Here is a 14,792-nt window from a genome sequence, read left to right on the forward strand (position 1 = left end):
CATAACTGTCAATGAAATACTTAATGAAAACCTTCTAGATGACAGAATGATGGAGTAGTCCTCCTCTGAAGTCACTGGAGGGATTTGGTTCTTGTTGTGAGAACTCATGTTGATAAAATACTTTTTTTTTTCAGTATTCTTTAGTTAAACTATTGAAAATAGATGAATCTTGGATTGGATTGTGCAAGAAAGGTGAACGTTTCTACTGGGAGAATGGTACTGCCTTGAACATGGACTTGTAAGTTCCTTTTCATTGAATAACACATACCAGGACATTGAGAATACCATCAAGTGCTTAAGCAAATGTAGAACTGGGGTTTGCAGCACAATGTAATTTCTGTCAGCATTTTTTTTTTTCTGCTGGGACTTACAACCATGACTTTGAAAAGAAACTCTTTGCAGTTATTACTGATCTAAATCCAAAAGTGCCAATGAATGGAGAGAAGTCTGATTCAAAAACGATGTTTTGTTAGCTCAGCACAGTAAGATGTTATTGATTATCCCTACTTACTTTAATGTCTATATATTTTTCAGTACCTAGTATAGACATTTCAACTTCCAGATCTTCAAAGTTCTTGGTTTCTAGTGTGATCCTTTGTTCTCATCTTCTTGAAATACACAATATCTAGCAAAAGCTGTTTCAGTATGGCTCATGATGGTGTTGTCTTATGTAGTTGTAGTTGAGGCATTCATTTTCATTAGCTATTAGGAGATAGCAATTAAACCTCTGTCTGAATGGATCTATTTCAACTGTTCTCAACTTCTGTCAGGTTCAATTTATGCTGTTATAGGTCTCCTGCAGCCCTTTCTTTGCCGCTTTGCTCTCTTTTAGACCTCTCCCAAGTAATTTTTCCGTCTATGCATTCATTCGTATTAAAATAATGTAAAGTAACTTTTTGTTGCATCATACCAAAGTATCATCTTTCCAACGTGTTCTAAAGCTGTTTCATTTGGAATCCCAATTTCCTTCTTTCTCAGCAGTAATCCAACCCCTGTGACCAATTCTATTGGTGCAGTTCTAAAAATAATTGATAGACAAGGGACCTAGTTGTTATTTACATGCCTCAGTTTCTCATTTCCTTTACATTGCTGCCATTTCTCAGAGAGTATTTTTAAACAGTGGTGGAGCTGCCATGAACTCACAGACATGTTTTTCTAAACCTCCATCCTTCCTAGCATCTTGCCCTTCTTAGGAATTTTGAAAAAAAATACTTGTGATTGGAATTTTTCCTGGGTGTCACTTTTCACTTTCAATTTGTACCTATGTCAAGATTATTGGCATTATTCAGTGCCATCAGTAAATGTTTAACCTGTTCTTCTATTTTTGCCTAGATAGTTCTGTCTATTGTTGGAATCCAGATTTTAGGGGAGCTGGGACTTTGGCCAGACCCAGCATCACCACTGTCAAGGTTTTCTTGTTCAGTACAGACACCAGTATGATTTCTTCAGATATATTGTCTGTTTATCTATAGTCTTAGCAGGTCACCTGTTACTCTCACATGATTTTTTTTTAGGAATCAGAGAGAATAAATTGACAGGTAGGAAGGAATCATAGAATCATAGAATGGTTTGGGTTGGAAGGGACCTTAAAGATCATCTACTTCCAACTCCCCTGCCATGGGCAAGAACACCTCCCACTAGACCAGGCTGCTCAAAACCCCATCCAACCTGGCCTTGAACACTTCCAGGGAGGGGGCATCCACAGCTTCTACGGGCAACCTGTTCCAGTTCTTCACCACCCTCATAGGAAAGAGTTTCTTCCTATTATCTAATCTAAATCTACCCTTTTTTAGTTTAAAGCCATTACCCCTTGTCCTATCAGTATTGATAGGACAAAGAGTCACTCCCCATCTTTCCTGTAGACCTCTTTTAGATACTGGAAGGCCACTATAAAGTCTCCCTGGAGCCTTCTCTTCTGCAGGCTGAACAATTCCATCTCTCTCAGCCTGTCTTCATAGGAGAAGTGCTCCAGCCCTCTGATCATCTTTGTGGCCCTCCTCTGGACCCAATCCAACAGGTCCATGTCTTTCTCGTGCTGGGGGCCCCAGAGCTGAATGCAGTACACCAAGTGGGGTTTCATGAGAGCAGAATAGAGGGGAAGAATCGCATCCCTCAACCTGCTGACCTTCTTTTGATACAGCCCCGGATACAGTTGGCTTTCTAGGCTGCAAGTGCACATTGCCAACTCACGTTGAGTTTTTAACCACCAACACCTCCAGGTTCTTCTCCTCAGAGCTGCTCTCAATCCATTCCCCGTCCAGCCTGTATTTGTGCTTAGGATTGCCCCAGACCAGAGGCAGGACCTTGTGCTTGGCCTTGTTGAACTTCACAGGTTTGCATGTGCCCACCACTCCGGGTCCCTCTGAATGGCATCCCTTCCCTACAGCATGTCAACCGCACCACACAGCTTTGTGTCACTGGCAAACTTGCAGAGGGTGCACTCAATCCAACTGTCCATGTCACCAACAAACATGTTAATTAATACCAGTCCCAATACCTGCCCTGAGAGATACCACTCATCACTTGTCTCCACCTGGACATTCAGTTAGTGACCACAACTCTTTGAGTGCGACCATCCAGTCAATTCCTTCCCCACCGAGCGGTACATCCCTCAAATCCATGTCCCTCCAGTTTAGAGATAAGGATATCATGGGGAGGTTCCAGTTGACTGGAAGCTGGCAAACATTGTTGCAATTTTCAAGAAGGGCAAGAAAGAAGACTGTGGTAATTACAAGTACAAGTACTATGGGAGATACTAATTCTAGGTACAGGTACTACGGGAGCCGGCTAGGAAAGGTGCCCTCCTAGATCTGTTTCTTGTGAACAGAGAGGATCTCTTGGGTGGAGTGGCAATTGGTGGCCATCTTGGCCATAGTGACTGTGAAATAAGTAATCAAATTTAAAATATCTGGTGAGAGGAGGAGAACTGCCACCAGAACTTCAACCCTGTATATGGGGAAAGCAAGCAGACTCCCATACGGAGCTGCTCAGGGAACTGGTGAGCAAGATCCCCCAGGACTTTTTTTTTTTAAGATATTTTTTTGAAGACATTGGTGCCCATCAGTGCTACTCAGTTTTTAAGTACCACCTCTAATGAGCACAGGAACAGGCAATTCCAAAATGCTGGAAGTCAAGCAAGCAGGGCAGAAGGTTGGCTTGGCTGAGCAGAGATCTTCTTGTAGACCTTAGGCAGAAAAAGAAAGTGTGTGTCTTCTGGAAACGAGGTTGGGTGACATGGAAGGACTATAGAGATGCCGTTCACCATTGTAGGGAGAACTTTTGTGCAGCCAGGGCTCAATTAGAGTTGAAGCTGACCAGTACTGTGGGAGCTCTTTTAAAGGGTTTTTTAAAATATGCTAACAGCAAAAGGAGGACCAGAGCAAACATTGGTCCATTACTTGATGAGGATGGTCAGCTCAGAAATAGGGACGTAGACAAAGCAGAGATGCTCAATGCCTTCTTCCCCTCTGTCTTCAACACCGATGGTGGGCTCTGAGTTGGAGGACCATGACTGCGGTAACAATAAACTTCCAGCCAACCCTGAGCTTGTGGAGGATTTGCTGCTCCACCTGGATGCATATAAGTCTATGGAGCGTGAAGGGCTTCTTCGCAGGGTACTCAAAGAGCTGGCTGGTGTCATCGCAAGACCTCTCTCATTTTTCAGTGGTCTTGAGATTCTGGAGAGGTCCTGTTCGACTGGAAACTGGCAAAAGTTACTGTTTTCAAGAAGGGCAAGAAAATAGACCCTGGCAATTACAGGCTTTTCAGTCTCAGTTCAGTGCCTGGTAAAATTATGGAGAAAATTACTCTGGGAGTTATTGAAATACAGGTGAAGGACAATGTGGTCATTGATCATAGCCAACACGAGTTCATGTGGTGAAGGTTATGCTTAATGAACTTAATTTCCTTTCATGACAAGGTCACCTACCTAGTTGACCAAGGGAAGCCAGTTGATGTAATCTTTGTGGATTTCAGGAAAGCTTTCAATACTGTTCATTACAATATCCTTCTGAACAAAATATCCAACATACATCTAGATAAAAACATAATATGATGGGTGAATAATTGGCTGATGGGTTAGGCTTAAAGGGTTATAGTAAATGGGGTTACTTCAGGCTGGCGTCCAGTCTCCAGTGGGATTCGTCAGAGCTCCAGTTTAGGGCCAGTTCTCTTTTATGTTTTCATAAATGACTTCGATACAGGACTTGAAGATGTATTAAGTAAGTTTGCGGATGTTGAGGGTATGTGGTGGTTTTACTCAGGTGGGCGGCCGAGCTCCACCACAACCGCTCTCTCACTCCTCCTCCTCAAGGAGGAATGGGGAGAAAATACAATGAAAAGGGCTCAAGGGTTGAGATAAGGACAAGGAGATCGCACAGTAATTATAATGATGGGCAAAACAGACTCAGCATAGGGAGACAGTAAGATTTATTGCTTATTACTGACCATCTAGAGAAGAGAGAAACAAAGGAAAGAAACCAAAAGAGCCCCCCCCCCCCCATCCACCCTCTTCTACCTCCTCCCCCCGAGCGGCGCAGGGGAATGGAGGAATGGGGGTTATGGTCAGACTATAGCGCTTCTTCTCCACCGCTCCTTCTCGGTCACTCTCATCCCCTGTACTGTGGGGTCCCTCCCACGGGATGCAGTCCTTGCTGAACTGATCTGGCGTGGGCTGCCCACAGGCAGCAGCCTCCGTTGGTGCAGGTCCACCTGCTCCACCGTGGTCTCCTCCATGGGCTGCAGCATGGAATCCTGCTCCACCATGGTACTCCATGGGCTGCAGGGGGACAGCCTGCTTCACCATGGTCCTCACCACAGGCCGCAGGGGACTTCTGCTCCGGAGCCTGGAGCACCTCTCCCCCTCCTTCTTCACTGACCTTGGCGCCTGCAAGGCTGTTCCTCACTCCTCTCACTCTCCCAGCTGCTGTGTCGCACAGCGTTTTTTTTTTTCCCTGTCTTAAATATGCTCTTACAGAGGCGCAAACAACATCGCTTATTGGCTCGGCTCTGGTCAGCAGTGGGGCCCTTACCAAACATGGGGCAGCTTCTAGATCCTTCTCACAGAAGCCACCCCTATGGCCCTCTGCTACCAAAACCTTGCCACGTAAACCCACTACAGGGTAGAAAGGCCTTGCGGAGAGATCCTGACAAATTAGAGAGCTGGGCATTCATCATCTCTATGAAGTTTAACAAGTGTCAGATTCTGCCCCTGGGAAGGGGCAATGCTGGCTATATTTACAGACTGGGGGACAAGAGGCTGGAGATCAGCTCCACGGAAAGGGATCTGGGGATTTTGGTCAATGGCAAGTTAAATATGAGTCAAAAGTGCACCCTGGCAGCCAGGAGGGCCAACCAAATCCTGGGGTGCATCAAGCACAGCATTGCTAGCCTGCCAAGGAAAGTGATTGCTCCCCTCTGCTCTACGCTGTTGTGGCCTCACTTTGAGTGCTGCATGCAGTTTTGGGTGCTACAATATAAGAAGGACATAAAACTACTCAAGAGCATCCGAAGGAGGGCTATGAAGATGGTGAAAGGGTCTAGAGGGCAAGACATAAGAGGAGTGGCTGAGGTCACTTGGTTTGTTCATCCTGGAGGAGACTGAAGAGGAGGGGAGACCTTGTGGCAGCCTACAGCTTCCTCACAAGGGGAGTGGAGGGGCAGACACTGATCACTTCTCTCTGGTGACCAGCCACACTTCCCTCTGGACCTGAAGGCATGAAGCTGGACAGTGCTCTCAGACGTGGTTTAATTTTTAGGCAGTAATGTGTGGAACCAGGATTTGGACTCAATGATCCTTATGGGTCCCTTCCAACTCAGGATATTCTACGATTCTGTGATTCTATAACTCTATATTTCTACAATTCAGATGTCTGTGCTCTAAGCCTCTATATTTGGTGGATGCTTAGTGGCACAGAATCTAGCTGGAGGCCCGTAGCTAGCGGTGTCCCCCAGAGGTCAGTACTGGGTCCAGTGTTCAACTTATTCGTCAGCGACCTGGACAATGGAACAGAGTGCACCCTCAGCAGGTTTGCTGATGACACAAAGCTCTGCAGAGAGAGACCTGAGAGTCCTGGTGGACAGCAGGCTGACCATGAGCCAACAATGTGTCCATGTGGCCAGGAGGGCTGACAGCATCCTGGGGTGCATTCGGAAGAGTGTTGCCATCAGGTCAAGGGAGGTGATCCTGCCCCTCTACTCAGCCCTGGTGAGGCCACACCTGGAGTACTGTGTCCAGTTCTGGGCTCCCCAGTACAGGAGGGACATGGAGCTACTGCAGTGAGTCCAGAGGAGGGCTACAAAGATGATTAGAGGCCTGGAGCACCTGTTGTACAAGGACAAGCTGAGGGAACTGGGCCTATTTAGCCTGGAAAGGAAAAGACTGAGGAGAGGCCTCATCAATGTGTATAGGTATATGAGGGGAGGGCGTCAAGGAGATGGAGCTGGTCTCTTTTCAGTTGTGCCCAGCAAGAGGACAAGAGGAAATGGGCATAAACTGAAGCACAGGGAGTTCTGGCTGAATATGAGCGAGCACTTCTTTACTGTGAGGGTGACAGAGCACTGGAACAGATTGCCCAGAGAAGCTGTGGGGGCTCCTTCTCTGGAGATATTCAAATCCTACCTGGATGCCATCCTGCACAATGTGCTCTAGGTGATCCTGCTCAGCAGGGGGGTTGGACTAGATGGTCTTCAGAGGTCCCTTCCAACCTCGGCCGTTCTGTGATTCTGTGATGGGGGACATTGTCATGCTTTCCACAAGTCCAGGTAGATGATGTCAGTTGCTCTTTCACTATCCACCAAGGCTGTAACCCACAACAGAGGGCCACCATCTGGCCTGTCAAGCACCATCTGCCCTTAGTGAAGCCATGTTGGCTGTCACCAATCACCTCCTTATTTTCCATGTGCCTTAGCATAGTTTCCAGGAGGATCTGCTCGATGACCTTGGCAGACAGAGAGGTGAGACCGACTGGTCTGTAGTTCCCTAGGTCTTTTCCCCTTTTAAAAAATGGTAGTTATGCTTCCCCTTTTCCAGTCCTTGGGAACTTCACCGGACTGCTGCGACTTTTCAAATATGATGGACAGTGGTTTAGCAACTTCGTCTACCAGTTCCCTCAGGATCCTTATCAGGTCCCATGGATTTGTGTACCTTCAGGTTCCTTAGATGGTCTTGAACCTGATCTTCTCCTAGAGTGGGCAGTGCATTGTTCTCCCAGTCCCTGCCTTTGGATTCTGTGAAGTGGACACTATGGCTAGAGCACTTGCTGGTGAAGACGGAGACAAAAAAAAGCCAGTGAGTACCTCAGCCTTCTCCATGTTGGTTGTAGCCAGGTCTCCTGTTTTGCTTATTGAGGGGATACAGTTTCTTTTATCTTCCTTTGTTGCCCTATGCACTTCAAGGAAAACTTCTTGACATTTTTTACATCTCTAGTCAAGTTCAGCTCTTCAGATCATCTTCAGATGGATTAAGCATCTTCATAAGAAAAATCAGACTGGCTTTAGTGAATTTGTAATAAGCTGCAAACATCCCAGATTCTGCCACTGTTTATACTAGAAAATGTGAGGGATAAAACAGCTCTGCATCAGGCCTAACAAGCTCCCCCCTGCCCTGCTCTGAACATTTTTGGCCTCAGTAATTATAGGCTGCGGATATCATAAGCTGTCTTTTGTTTTTCCTCCTGTTACCATGTGATATCTGGTATTGTCTGTTCACAGAAATGGGGATTTATGCAGCAGTGCATGAGCTAAACGGGCTTTTCTAACAGGATTTGTTGCTCACCTTGTTTTGAGCAGCTGAAACTACCATGTCCTGGGGACAAAATTCAACTGGAAACTACTTCAGCGGAAGTTTGTTTTACAGCAGGCTGAAATATTTGGCTCTTTAGTAGAAGAAATTATTTAGTAATCACTTTTTTCTTCCTGTATTTTTTCAGGTTTCAGATAAAGAATCATTCTGAGTGTGCCTACTTGCACTCCTTCACTGTCTCTACATCGGCATGCTCTTTGCCCAGGCGCTGGATCTGTACCTATTATCCCTAAAGTAATAACTCAGATCTTCTTGGGATCTTGATAGTTAAGATGTATCTGTCCATTGTACAATCTCTTAGGATAAATGGCAGTCCTGACATGGCCACAGACTTTTGTACCACCTGGAAGCCTAAATCAGAGAGGAGAAGGCTCCACGTCAGCTTCCAGAAATGTGCTGTCCATAACACACCAGCTCTCCTGTCCTAGGACAGAAGAGGAATATGCTTGGTCCAAGATACAGATCCTCTACACTGGGGACTACTTGGGCTGGCTGCCTGAGGTGAAGGCGCAGTGGGATTCCTGATAGTCTTCTGCTGCATAATGATCTCTTTAGTGTTCTCCTTCATCTCAGCTCATGGCTTTGGGGATGACCACCAGCCAGAGACACTAACCAGCTGGCACAGCTGCAAAAGCACTAAATCGGGGCTATTCGCTTTCTCCAAAAAATGATGTTTTTATAGTGCTTACTCACTGTGTTAGTACACCATTTCCCCATCTGCCAACCTTCTGGCCTCACCTTCAGACCCAAGCCTTTCGACCCTCTTACCTCCTTTTATTTCTGTCCTAACCAGTGAGCATCGCATTTTTCTGTTTATTGCCTTTTAAATAAACCAATACACTAACTTTGCACTATGAACGGTCTGTGGCCATAACTGTAGAAAACAATTCCTATGACTGCAGAAACAGGAAGTTCTTTTCTTACCAGAGGAAATCCTGCTAAGAAAGTATTTCCTACTGCACATTTCTGGAACACAAAGTTCAGGAAAAAATCCTGTGAGCACGCAGCACTGGCAGTCTGGGACATGAGAACTGCAACAGTCTGCTGGTAGCTAATATCCAACCTAAACTTCCCCTGGTGCAACCTGAGGCCATTTCCCCATGTCCAGCTGCTTATTCCCTGGGAGAAGAGACTGACCCCTACCCTGCTACAGCCTCCTTTGAAATAGTTGTAGAGAGCAATAGGGTCTCCTCTGAGCCACCTTTTTTCTAGGCTAAATAACCCCAATGTCCTCAGCTGCTCCTCATAAGACTTGTGCTCCAGACCCCTCACCAGCTTCATTGCCCTTCTCTGGACACACTCCAGCACCTCGATGTCCTTCTTGTAGTGAGGGGCCCAAAACTGAACACAGTACTTGAGGTGCAGCCTCACCAGAGGTGAGTACATAAGGACAATCACTTCCCCAGTCCTGCTGGCCACACTGTGTCTGATACAAGCCAGGATGGTGGTGGCTTTCTTGGCCACCTGAGCACACTGCTGGTTCACATTTAACCAGCTATCAACCAATACAAGTTGCAGAAGTAATACAAAAGCAGAGTAAGGGGCTTTATGGAAAAAAAGGGTGTCAGCCTCCTGCTTCTTATAACACGATGAGATCTGCTTGTAATCATAGTGCTAGCAGACAAGAATGGTTTTGGATTTGTGAACACAAGGCCACAGAAGCATCTGTAAACCAATAAGAACTGCTCATTTAGTCATCGAACTAGTCATTTGAAACATTTGAAAACTTTGTTTGCTTTTGTTTTTCTTTTGATTGTATGAGAACATCTACATTCTATTAAAGCACCTATATTGTCCTTTGATCTCTATGATAAAATGTCTAGGTAGCTTCCTGCTTCTTTGTACAATGACAATGCCTCTTACAGGAATTTTGAACTTTGTTTATATGAAACATGTTTTTGAGAAACCTCATTTTGCTACAAGTTTTGCTCTAAAAATGTTCACAATATCATTAAAATCTTTACAAAAATACATTATTAAGTTCCAGAGTTAAAAGAGCTTATTTTCCCAGCTCATTTGAGTGATAGCAAATTACTTAGATCTGCTAGAAAAAGTTGTTTTCAGACATGTGAAGAGATTTCTCAGACATAAGGCCCAAACATTGCAAAACTTCTCCACCACTTGTATAACCAGAAAATCTGCATTCCTGTGGTTCAGTATTTACATAGTATTCTTATAGTTTATGGGAGGCATCATTGACAGAACAGAATTCTACAGCATCTAGAAATCTGACAGGAGGATTTACTCAAAGAAACAATGGATCTTGTGTCAGTTTTTCTTAGCTCTTCCCCATGTTACTAAACATCTACGGTTCCTACTGATCTGAGTGACAGTTGGAGAAGGCCACCACTGTGAGCACAGTGGTAGAGCTTTACCCAATTTCTCTACAGCATTTTGAGTTTACTGATTCTCTGCACAGTTTGCTTGCTCAAGCCAAAGACATTGTGTAGCACCCCAGCAACTACAGAAGAGAATCACAGAATCATTAAAGTTGGAAAAGACATACAAACTCATCTGGTCCAACCACCCCACTACCGCCAATATTACCCAATAAACTGTGTCCCTAAGCGCCAGGTCCGATCTGTCCTTAAACACCCCCAGGGATGGTGACTCCACCACCTCCTTGGGCAACCCGTTCCAGTGCCTAACTACGCTTTCTGAGAATAGATTTCTCCTAATTTCCAACCTGAACTTCCCATGGCACAACGTGAGGGCATTCCTCAGAAAAATATCAGCTTTTACTTCAGGAAATCTATCAGAAAATTTGCAGATGACACGAAACTGGGAGAAGTGGCTGATATGCCAGAAGGTCATGCTGTCATCCAGAGACCTGGATAGGCTGGAGAAACAGGATGATGGGAACCTCATGAAATTTAGGATGGGGAAGTGCAAAGTCCTGCACCTGGGAAGGAACAACCCCAGGCACCAGTACATGTTGGGGACTGACCAGTTGGAAAGCAGCTTAGCAGAAAAGGACCTGGGGTCCTGGTGGACACTAGGTTGAACATGAGTCAGCAATGCTCCCTTGTAGCAAAGAAAACTAATGGTCTCCTGGGCTGCATTAGGCCTAGTATTGCCGGCCACAAATATGATTAAAGGACTGGAGCAGAGGACCTCCAGAGGCCCCTTCCAACCTCAACCGTTCTGTGATTCTATGATCTTGCCTGAGTTTTGGCCAAAGCTAGACCTGAAGAAGCTGTATTTGAGAGCCAAGGCTTCTTCTCACTGTAGGCTGCTCAACTGTACAAAATATCACACACGATGTGCAAGGATTCCTCCATTTAAATACATCAAGAGCAGAGAGACACCTCCCTGGCTGAAAAAAAGAAAAACACAGAGGTTTAAGAGTATGCAGTATCTAGGGGAGGAATGGACATAACTTAGAGGGAGTCATGTCTCATCACTGGTCTGATGCTTCAGACCTCCGTAAACACAGGACCAGTGCATTTTCATGTTAACTATTGCCAAAATCAGAAGAAACACCTTACTCTTCAAAGAAATCTGCATTGTCAGACAATGGCCTCAAAACAGTGATACCGAGACTGGCTTTGTCTAACAGTAGGCCTGACTCAAGTTTGAGCCCATCAAGAGCAATTAAAATGAGGTACGAATATAGTACACACACTATGTTCTTGGAGAACTGACAACTTATGCATGCTGCCAACACTGCAGTGCTATGAAGAAAAAACGAACAAACAAACAAACAGAATTGTTATTTAAAATATCCTTTTAATTTTAATTTTAATTTTAATTTTTCTTTAGTCAAATCAGTGAAACTTAAAAGCACTTAGTAGTCTGCCTTAAGGTAAAAGAATAGGCATTTATTTTACCTTTCTGAATTTCAAAGACTAGATAGAAACATTAGAAGCCCATGAACAAAAGCATGCTTTACATTTATAAAGGAAAATGGTTGAAAAATCTCAGCAGACAATTTGTGGTTTCCTATGTGAAGCTTTATTCTACATGTTAACCAGAGCAACACACATGTTGGGGAACTTGCTTGTGTTTATGGTGGTGGAAATAATATGAAAAGACAACACACTTGTCTGAGAGTTCATCTAACCACCAAAGAAAATTGAATTAGAAGGGAAAAAGGCAATTTTGGAAATGTTCCTGGAAAGCTCCCTTTATAAAAAATCTCCCTTTATAAAAAATCTATTTCACAGCCAGATCTATTAGCCATATTTATGAATACTTTTGCATATGAACAATCTCTTAAGCCCTAACTCAGTAAGGCAATAAATTGTATGCTAAGCATCATGAAGCAAACTTGTTTAGCAGCAACCTTAGGTTTACTGCGAATTTTTGTGCTGGGAAGATTCCTTTTTCCATGAACTGTCAATATGTTATAGCAACATTTCAGTGTGTGATAAAATACAATTGATTGAACATAAGCATTTCTATTTTGCCATTAGTGATACTTTTTCTTAAACAAATGAATGAGCACTGGTGGTGGGTTGACTTGGCTGGCCACCAGGTCCCCACCAAGCATCTCTCTCACTTCCCTCCTTAACAGGACAGGGGGAGAAAATAGAATGAAAAAACTCATGGGCTGAGATAAAGACAGGGGATTGAGATTTTCCACCAATTACCGTCTCAGACAAAACAGACTTGACTTAGGGAAGATTAATATAATTTATTGGCGATTAATAACAGAGTAAGGCAGTGAGAACCAAAAAAACCCAAAACCTGAAAGCGCACTACCCCCATCTTCCCTTCTTCTTAAGCTCAACTTCACTTCTGATTCCTGACTCTACCCCTTCCCCTTTCCCAAGTGGCACAGGGGGATGGGGAATGGGGTTTTCAGTTTGTCCGTAACACTTCATCTCTACCGCTTCTTCATCTATACTCAGCCCCTTCTCCAGCATGGGGTCCCTCCCACGGGATGCAGTTCTTCCTGAACTGATCCTGCGTGGGCTTCCCACAGGCTGCAGTTCTTAAAGAACTGCTCCCACATGGGTCTGTACCACAGGGCCCATCCTTCAGGAGCAAACTGCTCCAGCACGGGTCCCCCATGGGCAGCAGCTCCTGCCAGACCCCATGCTTCACTCTGGAGTCTCCACAGGCTGCAGCTCCAGCCCGGGGCCTGCTCCTGCGGGGGCTCTCCATGGGTTGCAGCCTCCTCCAGGCCACATCCACCTGCTCCACCGGGGGCTCCTCCACAGGCTGCAGTGTGGAGATCTGCTCCGCCGTGGGATCCATGAGCTGCAGGGGGACAGCCTGCTGTGGTAGTTTTACTCGGGTGGGTGGCCGAGCTCCACCACAACTGCTCTCTCACTCCCCCTCCTCAAAGGGATAGGGTGAGAAAATACGACGGAAAGGACTCAAGGGTTGAGATAAGGACAGGGAGATCACTCAACAATTATTGTGACAGGCAAAACAGACTCAGCATAGGGAGACAGTAAGATTTATTGCCTATTAACAAAAAGCTAGAGAAGTGAGAAACAGAGGAAAGAAACCAAAAGCGCCTTCCCCCCATCCGCCCTCTTCCACTTCCTCCCCCCAACTGGCACAGGGGAACGGGGGAACGGGGGTTATGGTCAGTCTATAGCGATTCTTCTCTGCCACACCTTCTTGGTCACTCTCATCCCCTGTGCTGCGGGTCCCCCCCACGGGATGCAGTCCTTGCTGAACTGATCCGGCGTGGGCTGCCCACAGGCAGCAGCTCTTGAAGAACTGCTCCAGATATGGGTCCATACCACGGGGTCCATCCCTCAGGAGCAAAGTGCTCCAGCACGGGTCCCCCACGGGCAGCAGTGCTCCCCAGACCCCCTGCTCCTGCGTGGTCTCCTCTCCATGGGCTACGGGTCCGGCCTGGAATCTGCTCCAGCGGGGGTCCTCCACAGGCTGCAGCCTCCGTCGGTGCAGGTCCACCTGCTCCACCATGGTCTCCTCCATGGGCTGCAGTGTGGAATCCTGCTCCACCGTGGTACTCCATGGGCTGCAGGGGGACAGCCTGCTTCACCATGGTCCTCACCACAGGCCGCAGGGGACTTCTGCTCCGGCACCTGGAGCACCTCTCCCCCTCCTTCTTCACTTACCTTGGCGCCTGCAAGGCTGTTCCTCACTCCTCTCACTCTCCCAGCTGCTGTGTCGCGCAGCGTTTTTTTTTTCCCCTGTCTTAAATATGCTCTTACAGAGGCGCAAACAACATCGCTTATTGGCTCGGCTCTGGTCAGCAGTGGGGCCCTTACCTTACCTGGGGCAACTTCTAGATTCTTCTCACAGAAGCCACCCTTATGGCCCTCTGCTGCCAAAACCTTGCCACGTAAACCCACTACACCTGCTCCACCAGGGGCCTCTCCACAGGCTGCAGGGGAATTTGTGCTCCGTTCCTGGAGCACCTCCTGCCCTCCTTCTGCACAGACCTTGGGGGCTGCAGGGCTGGTTCTCTCCATACATTTTCTCACTCCTCTCTCCCAGCTGCTGTTGAACATCACTTTTTCTTATATATGGTTTAACAGAGGTGCAACCAACCATTGGCTTATAACACAGAAATACTCTATTGGTCATTGTAAATCACAAACTGTGAGTTTCTCTGATCCTAAGCATTAAAACCTAGTTAATATTTACTTTCCGACCATTTCTGGTTTTTAGTCTGTATCTCTCCAGTTTCAGAGTCGTCACCCAAATTGTCAGTCTACTATTGGTCTTTCTGAAGGTCCTATGACTGCAGATAATTTGAGCAAAAAAATCAGAGAGCTCTTGCCACAGCTGCACGTTTTACACATAATTTTTTCTTGATTACAAAAACAATCACTATGTGATAAATGGAACAAGATGGAACTGCTACACCATCTGCTGTTCATTCTAATTAACATAATTAATTTGATTAATATAATTATTGTAATGTAATTAGACAGCTTTAATGTCATGCAAACAGATCTAATCAACTCTTTATTTGGAAAGACAACTCAAATAAATAACGTGCCCTGACAAATGGTATCCAATTCAGTTTTAATGTGTAGTTTCTCCTCATATGAGAAGGGAT

At 45.7% G+C, this 14,792-nt stretch overlaps 1 protein-coding gene across 6 annotated transcripts in view; it reads left to right on the forward strand.

The window, feature by feature from the left end:
- Positions 1-14,792, forward strand: part of LOC308187576 (killer cell lectin-like receptor subfamily F member 1) — a 35,078-nt gene that overhangs the window by 1,992 nt on the left and 18,294 nt on the right. For all 6 annotated transcript variants that reach the window (XR_013944788.1, XM_080575683.1, XM_080575687.1 and 3 more), the window contains exon 2: positions 135-238. The gene's annotated coding sequence lies outside the window, so the exon portion shown is untranslated. The remainder of the gene's footprint in view (positions 1-134; positions 239-14,792) is intronic.

This window comes from Anser brachyrhynchus (genome assembly GCF_964034855.1).
Source record: "Anser brachyrhynchus genome assembly, chromosome: 1".
In the NCBI taxonomy this organism is placed as follows: domain Eukaryota; kingdom Metazoa; phylum Chordata; class Aves; order Anseriformes; family Anatidae; genus Anser; species Anser brachyrhynchus.